This window comes from Phoxinus phoxinus (genome assembly GCF_949152265.1).
Source record: "Phoxinus phoxinus genome assembly, chromosome: 7".
Classification (NCBI taxonomy): domain Eukaryota; kingdom Metazoa; phylum Chordata; class Actinopteri; order Cypriniformes; family Leuciscidae; genus Phoxinus; species Phoxinus phoxinus.
Genome location: NC_136882.1, coordinates 28,235,794 through 28,251,014, shown reverse-complemented (window position 1 = coordinate 28,251,014; position 15,221 = coordinate 28,235,794).

The window sequence follows — 15,221 nt, the reverse complement described above, 5'->3', positions numbered from 1 at the left end:
AGAAGCATCAGTGTTGTATAGAGATAAGAGAAGCTAGGATATCATATCGCCAAATGATACTTTGAAGTTGTATATGAAAATGGGCTGAAATGCAGGGGAGGGGGGATACGAATAAATTTGTGTGATAAGCACTGGATAAGACTCTCCTCCAGACCAAAGAGAAAAAGAACAAAAGCTGCATCACCAAACACCTTCAAACGAGGGAGAGCAAATCCCACATAAAAGGAGTAAAGAAAATATCCCCGAAGACACAATTTAGAGATGACCAGGGGTCCTTATATGAATTTAGTGTTCATTCTAAACTTTATTAAGGTATGGGGCTGTGCTGTATAATTTGCTCAGAGGCCTATAGGCCTAATACAAACTGATTTGTCCTTGTCTACAGTCAATGCCTATATATGTTCAGATAAATTAGTAGGCCTGTATGTTGGTGTGTATGTTATCTGTTTATGTCGTATTGTTCCGTCATCCTTACTGTATCTTCTTCTGTTGTCCTTACAGTAGTCTTGTTCTTGTTAATGGAAGGCTGTTTCAAACAAAATGAATATCACCTCATTATCCGAATTGTGTATTTTTAAAACACACATTAGGCCTATATAACTTTTAGTCCAATTTTTTTATTGGTCTGAACAAAAACGGCATACAGAATGAAAATGCAAATTCACTCGCTGACAGGTGGCGTTTATGGAACAGCAGAAAGCGGTTTCCCAGGTTATTTGAGAACAAAGCGTTGCACTTAAAAACACAACTTTATTCATTATACTGAGGTAATGTGCAATCGAAACTTTTCTGAAGACAGTATTTTCAGAGATACATTTGGGGTCTTTCACTGTTCATGTATTATTTATTTGCTGAATAAGTGAGCAGGCCATTCAAGGTTTATTCAAATTCAATTGTTCATTCAGTGGATTGATTCTATTTAAAGTCTGCGTGAACCGGAAGTTGCAAACGACTTTTCTCAAGTGTCGTGACGCATTTCCGAGTGAAACGGATTATTGAACAGAGGGCAGGGTTTTACTTTAGCACTCCTCCTCTCCATCTCTCGCCCATAGCAGAGTAACGGTTTGAGGGGAGTGGTTAAGCGATTAACCAACCCAAGCCGTCAAACTGACATCATCAGAAAAAGAACCATTCCAGACCCGGAAGTAACTTTTCAGACTTTGATTAAAGATAACCACGGCAAACTATTTTTTTCTGTGTATTAACTTGCACGGATTAATTGTTCACCACAAGACTAGTAATATCCGCTAACAAAGTAAATAGGGTCAATTTTGATTTCATGCCGACTTTAAACTGTCAATTTAACTTTTGAAAGACCACAAACCGGAGTGACTTAATTAAGACCAACATTCTGGAGGCACATTTTCAATTCTTTGGTCAATCAGGACATGAGATGCATTAAAAATGAACAGTCTTAATTTGAATCAAGTTACCATGTGAATAATATAATAATATAATCTTCCACAAAAGCCTGAGCTGTGCATAAGATCTCCCAGGTGAATCACACGTCTCCATGAACATGAATCCTCTGTTTGTGTGTGTGTGTGTGTGTTAGGCTATTTCTTAATTTATGCCAAGTGAATATTCAGAGCCTTAAGAGTGCTGTCTAATTGTCCCAGTGCAGAACATTGTGACATTTCCCATCTGCTGTTGGATCAAACTGTGTGCTGGTTGCGGAGATAAATGGAGGATATTACGTCTAAATGTTGTGGTTCAATCCATCATTTCAATGGCTCCTAAATTATCCATACATACCCTGCAATATACTATACATGACACCATCTGTGTATGAATTATTTTCATTGAGCATAGACTGAAAGAGACATAATGTGAATGCAGAAGTCTGTCCCAATGAATGAGTTTAATTTCCTGTTTTTCCATCTCACAGCCTGTCACAGTTTTTATACACTCAAGTATAAGATCCAATCCAACTTTAAACACTTTAAAAAATATATTGTTGGTTTAACTTAAAAAAGTAAGTACCGGTACGTAGTTGCCTTAAAATTTGAAGTTCATTGACATTAGTAGACATTTTTAGAAATGTGTTAATACAATGAATGAGATTGCTTTACTTAACAGAAACTCAAAATATTATGTTATGATTTTTTACACTTTAAATCCTCATTTTGGTAGCATTTTCTTCCTTGAAATGTAACAAAAGCTTGAAAAGAGGAAAGTATTTTTAGGGCTTTGTAAGTGACAAAGCTTGGCATTAGTTAGTAAAGATTTAAAAAGTGGGCCATTTACTAATGAAAAGCGCTAGCTCCTGGATTTGAACATGTCCACAAGTAAAAACTGGGGCAGCCATTCACTGTGTGTCCGTTACACATATGTTTGAGCAAGTCTTAAGTGGCTCACAGACAGATGAGAGCCGTGAGTGAGAGTTTAGACGAGACAAGACAGATAGAGATGTGTGAACACGGCACCAGTGAGGAGTTCATCACAAGCGCAGTGTGAAGCAGACAGCTGAATATTGGTCAGTGGCTGCAGGGGGGATCCTCAATTCTTTCGTGGACTGCCATTCTGAGTGTTCAACTAAATGAATAGAGATGTTGCCAGAATTTGTCAAACCAGCAGGCCATTAGTAAACTGAACATAGACACAAGAGATCACGTTCCCATTGCAATCAGATTCAAAGCAAAGACACCGATATCAGCTTGTTACCGCAAATATCTAATCAGCCAATCACATGGCAGCAACTTAATGCATTAGGCATGCAGACATGCATCTCAATCAGCTCTCTAAGTTGTGAATCAATATATCGTGTATTCGAATTTGGACACCGTTAAGGACCCTTAATCACCCAATAATAACATATCACTACACATTGGAACACTTATGATGACATGACAGCATCCTCGTTGCACCACATCACAACTGGTATTTTATGAACAAATACTTATACCGGCAATATTTCAGCTTTAAATTAATTATTTGTTAGCTAGATTAGCTATGTTCAGTACCTGTCTCAGTACCTGTCTACCTGTCTAAAGAAAAGAACGGTTTCTTTTTTAAAACATCTATCGCGTGTCATTATGTGTAGTGAGTTGGTTCGTGTGGTTTATGTTTAGAGCTTCAGAACTTCTGTTAGGGGAACACAGTGAGCATCAATGCTCCCGGGTTTTCACGGTGCATTCTGGGACTTTTCAGGGAGCAAACGTTTCAGTGCCCTGGAAGGATTAGGCCTTAAAACGTCCGACTCCCTCAACAGTGCCCTACTGATCTGATGGAGACGCACCCATGGTCAGGACAATCTGCTGAAGTTCAAACTAAGCATCAGAATGGGGAAGAAAGGGGATTTACGTGACTTTGAACATGGGATGTTTGTTGGTGCCAGACGGGCTGGTCTGAGTATTTTAAAAACTGCTGATCTGCTGGGATTTTCACGCACAACCATATCTATAGGGTTTACAGAGAATGGTCCGAAAAAGAGAAAATATCCAGTGAGCGGAGATTCTGTGGGGAAAAATGCCTTATTGATGCAAGAGGTCATAGGAGAATGGCCAGACTGGTTTAAGCTAATAGAAAGGTAATAGTAACAACAACAAAAAACTTGTTACAACCAAGGTTCAGAAGAGCATCTCTAAATGCACAACACGTCGACCCATTAAGACAGATGTGGCCTACAGCAGCAGACGAACACCGGGTGTCACTCCTGGCAACCAAGAAAAGGAAACTGAGGCTACCATTAGCACGGGCTCACTAAAATTGGATAATTGGAAAAGTGTTGCCTGGTCTGATGAGTCTCGATTTCTGCTGCGACATTCGGATGGTACGGTCAGAATTGGGTGTAAACAACATAAAAGAATGAATCCATCCTGCCGTCAGGCTGCTGGTGGAGGTGTAATGGAGTGGGAGATATTTTCTTGGCACAGTTTGGGCCACCAACTGAGCATTGTTTAAACACCACAGCTTTCCTGAGTATTGCTGCTGACCACGTCCATCCCTTTATGACCATGGTGTGCCCATCTTCTGATGGCTACTTCCTTGCAGGACAATGTGCATGTCACAAAGCTCAAATCATCTCAAACTGGTTTCTTGAACATGAAAATGAGTGGAGTATACTCGAATGGCCAACAGTCACCAGATCTCAATCCAACAGAGAAACTTTGGGATGTGGTGGAATGGGAGATTTACAACATGGATGTGCAGCTGACAAATCTGCAGCAACTTTGTCATCCTATCGTTTCCAGCACCTTGCAGAAGGCCTACATCAACTTCAATATCCAAGGTCAGCTAGCTTGCTAAAAAAGCAAAAAAAGCAAACAAGCTGTGACCTTGGATATTGCATTTTGTATTATATCATATATGCCTTCTAAGTCCTGCCATTTCATTCCCATGAAACATGATCATTTGTTTCTCAATCAGTCGTGAAAGAATTAGTTTCGAGCTCCAGTCAGGGCTCATGCAAAAGGGTACAGCACCATGTCCCTTTCTGCCCTCTGCTGTCTGACAACTGTGACAATTTCATGCTAAAAGCTCCTCTCGGAAAGGAACATTGGATTGTTTTCATCTCTTTGAGGGGAGCCCAGAAGAGAGCAGAATGCTTTCACAGAACAAATCTAATTTAAAACGTGTTGTGCGCCCTCAGGAAAGAGAGTGAAATGAAGTTTGATCTGCAGTCTCTGTTAAACCATTCCAGGGATATCCACAGGATTAACTGAAACTGCTTCACTGCAACATCAAACAGAACACGAAGGGTCAAGCATCCTGAAAAAAAAAGAACATTTTTGAAATAGAGTAGATGACTCTAAATGAGCAAATCGTGACATTACCCGGGGGATTGGATTGTTCTGAACAGAGAAACAGAAGTAATCAAGGTGAAAAAGGAGCTGGAGAAACAGAAATGCTCAGGAGGAAAATAGCAATCTCCATGCAACAAACAATAAAGTAGAGTTGTAGCAGAGGCCCGAAACATTGAAAGTGAAAGAGAAGAGCAACTCCTTAAAACAACATGCAGTGCTGCAAAACGGAAGAACATGCAACTGTAACTATTTATAGATGCATATATCATTAGGCATAAAACATTGTCTTAATAAACTATTTTAGGTCTTTTGACTTCTAATGTGAATGGCCTGTTGTTGCAGTGCTTTTCATTTGGAAGCAATTACGTCCCGCTCCATTAGTCAGATGTTTTTAGCCTGAATTAGATCTAGCAGTAGGTGAGACCCTTCTGATCATCAGAGAAAAATGATCAACATCAATCAGTGTGGGTTATGTGTCATACTGTCTCATTTACTTCTCAGTCATTAGCATCAGGATATCAGTGGGTGGATAATTGGTTTTCTGCTGATGGGTTTTCTATGTCAAAGGACAAACAGAAGAGCACAATTCATTGATATTCTTGATGTTCATTGCCAAATTGCCACAAGAAATGTAATTTTTTTCCAAAGTTACTGCCACTCAGCATTTTCTCAGGCCACAATTTTGACATCGATACCGTGGGGGAAAACTGCCATATAGAATTTTTTTTATCTCACTTTAAGACCTGATGCATGGATCCATTATACTGTTTTCTCAACTGTTTACGTTCACTTAAAACATAACAGGCTGAGTTTACGTGAATACCAAGACCGGCATTTTGACATTATTTTGTGTGGATTTGACTGTTTAAGCACAATAAGCAGCGAAAAATAACTCAATTCAGTACTGAGAGTGAGAGGTGGCTTTATGCGCACACACTTTATGCACGCCGAAATTCAAGCCCTCTAACAGCAACAATATTCATCTGGAGCAAATAAAACTAGTGAGTGAGGGGAGGCGGGTTTGTGTCAACTCACTGTAGGAGAGATGAGAGAGAGAGAAAGTGCAGCTGGTATCGTGTATCTATTCTGCGGAAAATGAGAATTCGAAGCGCTTCAGATATTTCAGTATCGATATGTATCGAAAAATCTATATTTTTGACAACACTACATTGCACTAGGGATGTGCGGTGTAGCCTACCGGAAACAGTTACTGAGAAAATGTTATTTCAAACAGTATGATATCATGATTTTGCTCATTTCTGCATAGGCCTATGATGCGAAGTTCACTGCTAGGTGGCAGTGTGCTACCCAAACTGACGCGAAACCGGCTAACGTGACAACATAGAGGAACAAAAGGGATAAAGCAGTTGAATCTCACTCAACACGCCTTCATGAAGAGAGCAGTAGAAGTCAAATTTGGAATTACTTTGCTTATAAAAACTTATGAAGAACCATCAAACGTTGCCAAGCATCTGTCACTTGCCTTGACTTATCAGGTGAGTGCATCATTCTAACGACCTAATTTAGACATTATTTTCTTTCAACACTGGATCAACGCACATACATAAGATTGTATCATTTAAATAACACTTGATAATATTTGCACTTAAGTTTAGGACAGGTCTAACAAGTACTATTCAGATACAGATGCTACAGAAAATTGTATAAATGCTTACTAAATGCTTATGCTTAAAACTTACTAATGCTACAGAAATGTAATAAAAGTTATCAAATGTAAAATAACACTGAATCCTTACAATTAAACTTACAAAAGTTATCTAGCAGGCTTGGGTTGGTTAAAACTTCATGTTCTGATGAGTTTGGAAAATTCAGCATACAGTAAAAATAATAATTTCTTATATGTCCACATTTTTTAATGTTCTTGCGGACTCTCATTTTAGGTGGCGTTTGGTAACCCGATGACCACAATGAAAATAAACATAGCCGGAAATAGGTGAGATGTATGCTACTATTTCAAAACGGAAGTGCGTCACAAAGCTCAGTGCAAGTGGTCCATTCAGACCCTGTATGCCATAGATTTAATATCATTATTTTGGTATTAGATTGTCGTTACCAAAATTGTGGTATCGAACCATCCTTGCATTGCACTTAATTTATTATTTTAGATGCCTTTTTAGAAGAATTGAAAAATATATACAATTCAAGTGGCTAGTAGGAGTGACTGCGCTACACACCACGGCTGAAATTCACCCACATTTGGCGGGTTGGCAGGTGTTAAAGTCAAGCCCTGATGGTATATAGCACCTCTAGCAACTGTGACTTTCGTTCATCATCTATTTGGTGAAATATTCCATGGAAACATTCCATTGGTAAACAAAGAACCTTGAACTCTGTATATAGGTGATAAAGTGATTAAAATAATTCAGCAAAGACGAGAGTGAATAAAAGAGTGCCTGCAAAGTTCACCTGCTGAACATGCTGACAATGTCAGAGCAATACGATATTACAGTCTAATAGCCTGACTCAGTCCATGGGATTTTAGAGTGGGAAGTAATATTTGCAGAGCACTCAATATGCCTGATGGTCTAAAAAATTGTTCAGAGTGGGGATTAAAATACTGCAGAGGCGGCAGTTCTATAGTTATTTTATTCAAGCCAAAGAAACAATTTAATATTAATAAATGAGCATGATGACCAATTAAATTAATTTGTAAGGTTCTGGTTCAAGGAGGCCTAATGCCTGGAGAACGTTACTCATTAGCATTTCCATTCTTCTCAATAGCAACAGCTTGTCATGAAACAAAACCAAAAGTTTGTGGACAACATCTCTACATCTCAGCTCCAGAATAGATGTGGTCTCCATGCTGGGTTTAACCATTTTAGTTAGCATAAAAAATAAAAACAAGAACTTTTGCTCTGATAAATAAGGCAAAAAAGATCCACAGGTTCCACAAGGCAAACCATAACAAGCACTCAAAATCTTGAGTAATGTTGTCGTGTGATGACAATTGACGTAATAAATAAATAGACGCCTCATACTATATTTACTATTTGCTATTATTGTTAGTTATAATATTACTACTATACTCATCATACTTAATAGTATTTTAGGCTATTAATAATAATAGAATAGAGCTGCCATATGTTGTACTATATATCATTACATCTGACCTTATATTACACTTTTATTTCATTCAACTGTAGTTTTACCATGTTGCATAAATGTTCTACTGCTCTAACTGTAAATGTGAATGTTTTACTGGATCTATATTGAATGATATTAAAAGACATTTTCAAGTTGCCAGACACGATTAAACATAATGCTGTCCATTCAAATTGAAGAGACAATTTTATATGTATTTTTACAATAATATATTATAAAATGTCTATAAAGACATTTATTGTTGTGGTATGAATAACTTGTTGTGTTAAACTGCATGCATAGGTAGAAGGCAACACATAGAAATAAATTATAAAAATGAAACGGGCCATAATATAATTGCTTATATTAAACGGGATATAATTGCTTCAGATCAATAAGGTTTAAGCTTTGAATTATCTTCACATTCATTTGAAATTGTCCTATGACATCCTATGATTCAAGAGAAAAAGCTAAAGGCGCACGAGAAAAATCTCAAATTACTGTGTTGAAGACAGAAAAGGTCATTTCCAGTTCCACAATGAAAAACGTTATGCACATTTCATGTACATGAAATTATATTACACTAGGGATATCTCCACAATTATGAACTAAAAAAAAAAAAAATCTTTAATTGACAAGCGTGAGTTTTCACAATTCCTTTTGACAATGAATAATTTTCAAGTTCTAGAGAGATTCTGAGTTATTAGAGATAGAACCTTTTTCATACTCCATGCAGATCATAAACCGTTGAAATTCATTTGAGAAGTGTAAATGATATTGTGCTTTGTGTCATTTAGAAAAACCGCAGCTCCCTGTTTTATTGTATTTGTTTAGTCTTGTCCGGTCCAGAATGGCGGATCCATTGACGCATCGCAGAAATGGTCCAAAGTGGCCAATTAGGCGTCTATCTAAAATATGTATATTTATTATGTCTATAATCGTGACTGCAGGGTTAGGACACGGAGTCTGTCAAAGAAACAGGTGATTTCTTAGGACACCTTTTTCAATGACATCTGTCAGGATGTAAGGAAATGTTATGCATTGTATTATGCAATGACTATAATCAAAAGTTTCAATAACCATGTATTTTAGTAGCCTATTTATTCATTTAAGAGAGATGCCATTCTGCAATGAAAAACATCATTATGAGTCCATGGTGTATAGGTTGCTGTATTATAGTCAATTTAATTGTACATTATGCATTTATGTAGTTCTATTTGCACAAGTTATAGAAATAATAACTTTGCATTACCCAGTCCAGCGCTCCATCTCATGTTGATATATTATGATTGTAAATCATTCCCTGGAGTGCCAGAGAACATGATTACAGCTGTCTTGTACTTAGTAGGACAAGTGGGTAAATGTTTGACACTAGAGCGGGTAATGCTCTTAGATGGGTAATGCACTAGAGCGGGCTTTGATTCAGAACATATCAATTAACTCAGAAAGGTAAAGTTATTAAATCTTTCACCCACATGAACAGCCTAGTATGTCTATTCCCCCTCGCCCATCAGCTTACTATAGAAAAGCAGGCTTGCGATGAAAATTCGGTTAAATTGTGAGATGATCCTAACAGATGAGGGAGGAGCCATGATCATTAGGAAAAATTGCATTCTTAAAATTCAACCTTTACCCCTTTCAAAATAAATTTAAATAACATACCTACCGTGTATTATTAATGAATAAATATAAATAAGTAAAATAAAAATATACTTTTTAGAAATAGAAAGAATCTTTAGAATGTGTAATATAAAGTACTTAATTTAGCTTTCTGCCAATTTAAATGTCACTAAGGTGAAGGTTGCCTCTCTGTTATGAAATCCAAAAAGAGGAGTTTTGTAATGTAATGAAATATTCCCAAAAGACTGTTGACTACAGCTCTGCATTTCACACAGTTCCAGGACAGTTGGTGTCTTCATGCTGGGTTCTGAATCTTGAGTTCAGTCACAGCTCAGTGACTAGATGAAATCTCCGCAGTCTCACCAACTGTTCTCTTGCTCTGCTGCAGTAAGAGATTGGAGGATTATAATTGTAAGTGGATGAGCAATTTATTTTGGTTTGTTTGTTTTTCTTTTCACCCAGAAGAGTCCGCATTTCATGTGCACTCTGTTCTTAATCCTTAAGTTTTTTTATTGCTCGAGTCCACAAAATTACAACTTGTGGGTCAGTCAAGTAGCTACAGGTCCAGACTGAATCGTTTCGCAGTTTTTTTTATTATCAACCCTGGATCCTGGCCACTAGGTTTTTCTTTTTTCCGACTCTTACGCGACATGTCTTTTTAAAGGTAGGGTAGGCAATTTCAGAGTGGCTAGCAATAGCAAGCTACCTTTAAAGGGGTCATGACATGAGAAACCAAATTTGCCTTGATCTTTTGGTATATAAGAGGTCTTTGTACCATTAAAACGTCCTGCAAGTTTCATAGCTTAAGACGTCCTCCCCATTATAAACGAATCATTTATTTAATCAAGCTCGAAATACAGCTCGTTCTGGATTCATGGTAAGAAGTGACGTCACGGTACGAAGTGACGTACCAGCGTTTGCATATGACCGCCTCCAGGCACAAGACAACTACGCTTTAAGCGCAAGACAACTACGCTCATTTCGTATAATTGTCACGACCGCGCCCGCGCGCCTCACAAGTGTTCAGTCGACGCACAGCGAGTGGGTCTGTGTACAGGGAAAGTATGATGCCGCAGATGTGCTGTTCCTGGCTGTGGACAAACAACATCTTTGAATACGCTGCGAAAGATCCAGTCGGCAGGGAAAAATGGATGCACTTTATTTTTTGCGGACGTCTCAGTCACGGCTGTGTTAGTTTAAGCGTTTGTTCTATACATTTTAAGGATGACTGTTTTGAGCTTTGCCAGAAAACTGTTGCTCAAAGATAAGTCCGTGCCGTCTATTCTGGGCTCAACATCGACGACGCAAACTGTAAGTAATGTATTTAAAACTTTAAACTACCTTTTAAATACGCTGAAAGATCCAGTCGTCAGGGAAAAATGGATGCACTTTATTTTTTGCGGACGTGTCACGGCAGTGTTCTATACATTATAAGGATGACTGTTTTGAGGAAAAAATCCCAATATGATGCTTGGCTTTGCCAGAAAACTGTTGCTCAAAGATAAGTCCGTGCCGACTATTCTGTGCTCAATAACGACGACGCAAACTTACTTTTTACCATGGCTAATATAAACACATTTGTATAAGAGAATCTTGAAAATATGTCGCCTTTCTAGTAGGCCTACATGTGATAGAAAATTAAAAATGTTGCCTTTATCAATGCTGCATCTTCAAAGATGGCCTGTCTGTGCATGCATTTTTGTCCGTGGTACACCCTATCATTTCATTGGAATTAGTTAAATAATGTTAAACTGTTAGCAAATGAAGCTATAAGATAATTATGCAACAATAATCCGTTTTCAAGTGTCTCGGGTTATTTTTTTTTTATTAATTCAAAATAGTTTCACTTTCCATGTGGACACGGGCTGATCCAGTCTTCGTTGTTGTGGTGTTATGAAACATAATAAGGTTTTATCATTGCAAGAGCCATCGCTTTGCATGCATCACCTGCTATTAAACAGTTGCGCCGAATCCGCAAATGTTCTGGCTGGGGGCGTTAATAATTGATGCATAGGCACTGACGTTAGCCAATCATAACAGTGGGCGTTAACACTGAACTCTTAAAGGGGAAACACCCCCAAAACAGACTGTTTGAATCAGAGGATGAGAAACAGGGTGGGAAAAGGTCATAAATCACTACATTTTAAAAGTTTTTTGTAAAAAAAACTATAGTAATACTATAATTGCACCTAAGGGAACATAATAATAAAATAAAAAAAAACATGTCATGACCCCTTTAAAAGCATTAGATCCCATCCTCCTTTCAGAGCGCTTTCCAAAACCACGCCTCTTTGAAAACACATGAATCCATAGAGTCTGCAAAGTGTCACGAGATGGTGTTAAATGACCTCATTACAATAACATCACAATAATAAAATACAGAGCTCTTTCTTGTACCACCTGACTGCTGCAGATCTATTTCGGCATTGATAGTGTTGACATAGAAACGCATAAGTCTGAGGACATGAATAGCTATGATTATGTGTGCCTTCATCTATGTATTCTCTTTGTGTTTATTTAACATGTTAGTATTTGCTCTTCATCGTCATGATTCTGTCATGATGTCTGCGCGAGCAGGGTGCGCAGAGAGGTATGGGAAATACATATGTTGACAGGCAGGTTGGACATCGTATCATTGCATTCGGCCCGACCACTTCTATTACTGATTGCTATCAGGATGTGAAAAGTTTCAACCAGTACCATTGGTTAAAAGGCATCAGATTCGTACCATTCGTTCATTTAGCTCATAGCTTCAGTGTTAGTTTCAGTGTAGTTGGCTACTCTTGTTAGTTTGGTGTGTAGTTTCACTCTAGATGATATAAAAGGCCCTTTAACACAAGCTGTTGTCCTGCCTTCATGATAATGGTATTTGCCTTATGATAATCAATCTTACTCAGGTTACCAACAATTGAACTATAAATTCTCATAAAACAATTCTTTTCACCTCACGATATTCACTAATAACACATTACTTCTCCAGCAAGTTACAATTAAGAAGACAAATTACGGCTGTCTAATTCAGCAATCTTCAGTTTGCAATCTTCAGTTGCTGTGAGGTTGAGAATAATTATATGGGCAGTTTAAGTATAATGTATTTGCAGGTGCCATTGTGCTAGAACTGATTAAAGTAGCAGGTGTGAAATGTCAGCAGCGAAAGCATGTGTGTGGATCTGCTGCGGTGTGTGGATCTGTGTGTAGACCATTAAGAACTCTAAGCACAGTCATTTTTGGTTTTCTAAGTCTCAAGTTCTCTGCCTTAACTCATGGTGCAATTGACTGTGACGAGGTCTTTTACTGGTGACACTCTATTGGTGAGAGTACTTGGAATAGAAAGCACAAGTTGTATTGACAGCTTTTATGGTATTTTGTGTCCTTTTTGGAGCTTGAAAGCCTGCTTTTGTTGTTTGGGGGAAAAAGCAGCTTGTGCATTTTGCACACAAAAACAATCCCTTTGAAAAATGGGGGTGAGTACATGATGAAACAAAGTTAATTTCCATTCCATTCAAAATGTAATCTAAGACTCACTTTCCATCCATCCAAAATTGTGTGCTTTCTGATAGGGATGCACTGATATGAAATTTTTGGCCGATACGATAACCGATAATTCCTTATATTTGAAAGCTGATAGCTGATATATTGGCCGATAAATCAAAATAAATAAAATTAAATTATTTTTGAGAGCCTGATCACAAAAACAAAAGTCTCTCCGTTAAATCCATGTCACAAGCACAAAATTATAATGTTCTCATTATCATTTTATGTAGCCTATATGACAGACTTATGTACTAAACTTGACGAAAACTTATTTCTCAAACCTTGATGATGCGTGTTCTTCAGGTTGTGCATGAACTTCTCAGCTCCTGTGGCACTGGCATTACGGGATGGCAAAGTGTCTATTGTTTTCAGAATTTCAGTGGATCCATTGGGTCATTTGGAATTGTTTATTTACCGTATCATGAATACAGCATATATTCACTTTTTGGATACTAATAAGGAAGTGCACATATTACTAAACCGGTTTAGTCAACTTTTGGCTTAAATGATATGCAGTTATTATGGAATGTTTATAGTCCTGTATGTGTGAAGCAGCAAAGAGTACAGTTCAAAGCTGTTCATCAACTGTGAGTTTCCCAAAACATCGTATTTGTGATTAATTGAGACTTTTTGAAATTAGGCTGAACTGCAGGAGCAGCAATTAAATTTGAGTTAAAACTTTCTGTTGGCCGACTGCCAGCACCATTCTCCTACTCAACTGCTCTCTGAGTTGCTATGGAAACTGCTCTCCTCTGTTTTCCCCATTTCTAGTCCTCTTGCCTCATTTTTTATTCCCTTATTTTGTCTTTTTACCCACATCTTCCACTTAGAAAAAGAAAACAGGTTGGGATTGGCGGCACATGCTGTGTACAGAACAGGAAGAGTGGAATGAATATCTGTACTGGCCGTTCCAAAGGCCACGTCATTGGCCTGACAGTTCTGAGCTGATCTTGTCTCCATATTCCAGAAGCCATTGTTGCCACTGACAAGGTGAAACCCACTTGGGGAGCTCTGACATTTCTGCATACAATCACCAGACTAGCGCTGGAAATGTCCCCTCAAACACACACAATGGAGAGCTCTTGACATTTTGTATTTACGTTCCACATAATCCATCAAAAGTCAGTTCTACAAGACCCAGCCATGCAGTTCTCACAGGGAGTTAAAATGACAAAGAGAGTCAGAATACAAGTGGTCTTTTGTCACCTTGCATTTCGTAATGCTGTAAATCTGTGTGAACCATAATAATAACCAGACAGATTTGTTTTCCAGTTGTTGATTTGAATTTGAAAGATGATTTGATACATTATACCACTACTCTCTGCTCTCAGAATAAATAATTATGTGAACTTTAAATATGGATTTGAGTTTTTATTTATTTACCTGTAAGAAAAAAATTGCCCATTTACAATGCAGCCTACAAAACAGTCTGTCTAGCTATTAATAGCCTACCGAGGTCCTCTGATGTCGTTTTCACTACAATCGATAACTGAAACGCAAAATTGTTGATAACTGGCGCCTCAGTTGTGTTTGTGTGCTGGACATCGCTTCACTAAATGATCATAATTAACGAATTTATTTTCACTAGGAATCCAGTCATTTCAATATAACTCAACATGATCAGGAATTTTGCATAAGAGCGAAAGATTTAGCAAGGGTTCAACTTGGTCGCACAAATTTGCAAACCAACAGAAAGCTACTTTATTTGAAAGTGTGAGCTGTGCTTCATAACATGCTACTCAAGCAGAAGAAAGGTATAAAGAAAGACCATGTGTTATTGGTCAATGGCTCTTTCAGATTTTAGAGAGTTTTTTTCTAAAGCTTTAAATCATGATTAATGTAAAGTTTGTAAAATTGTACAAGTAATGTAAAGTAAAATGTATTCTCAATCTCTAACTGTAGCTTTGTGAAAATGAATCTGCTTGGGGGATACACCACTCTCTCCTGTCACACCTACAGTGAAATGAATGCTGCGATCTGAAATGATCTCAGAGGACTCGGCTCAGCTTCACACATTTAGATTTTCCTGCTGCATGTAGAGTGTTGATTAATTCATACAAAGAGTTTTCCTAACAACTTTTATGGAAGTGTAATAGTATATGTTGTGTTGTGTACATTCTGGTGCATCTGAATCAGAGACAAATGAATAAGTAACAACCACAACAATGAATTGCAACCAGAAAGTTCAAAGTTTTGCTAGTCCAAAATAAATTATCTATC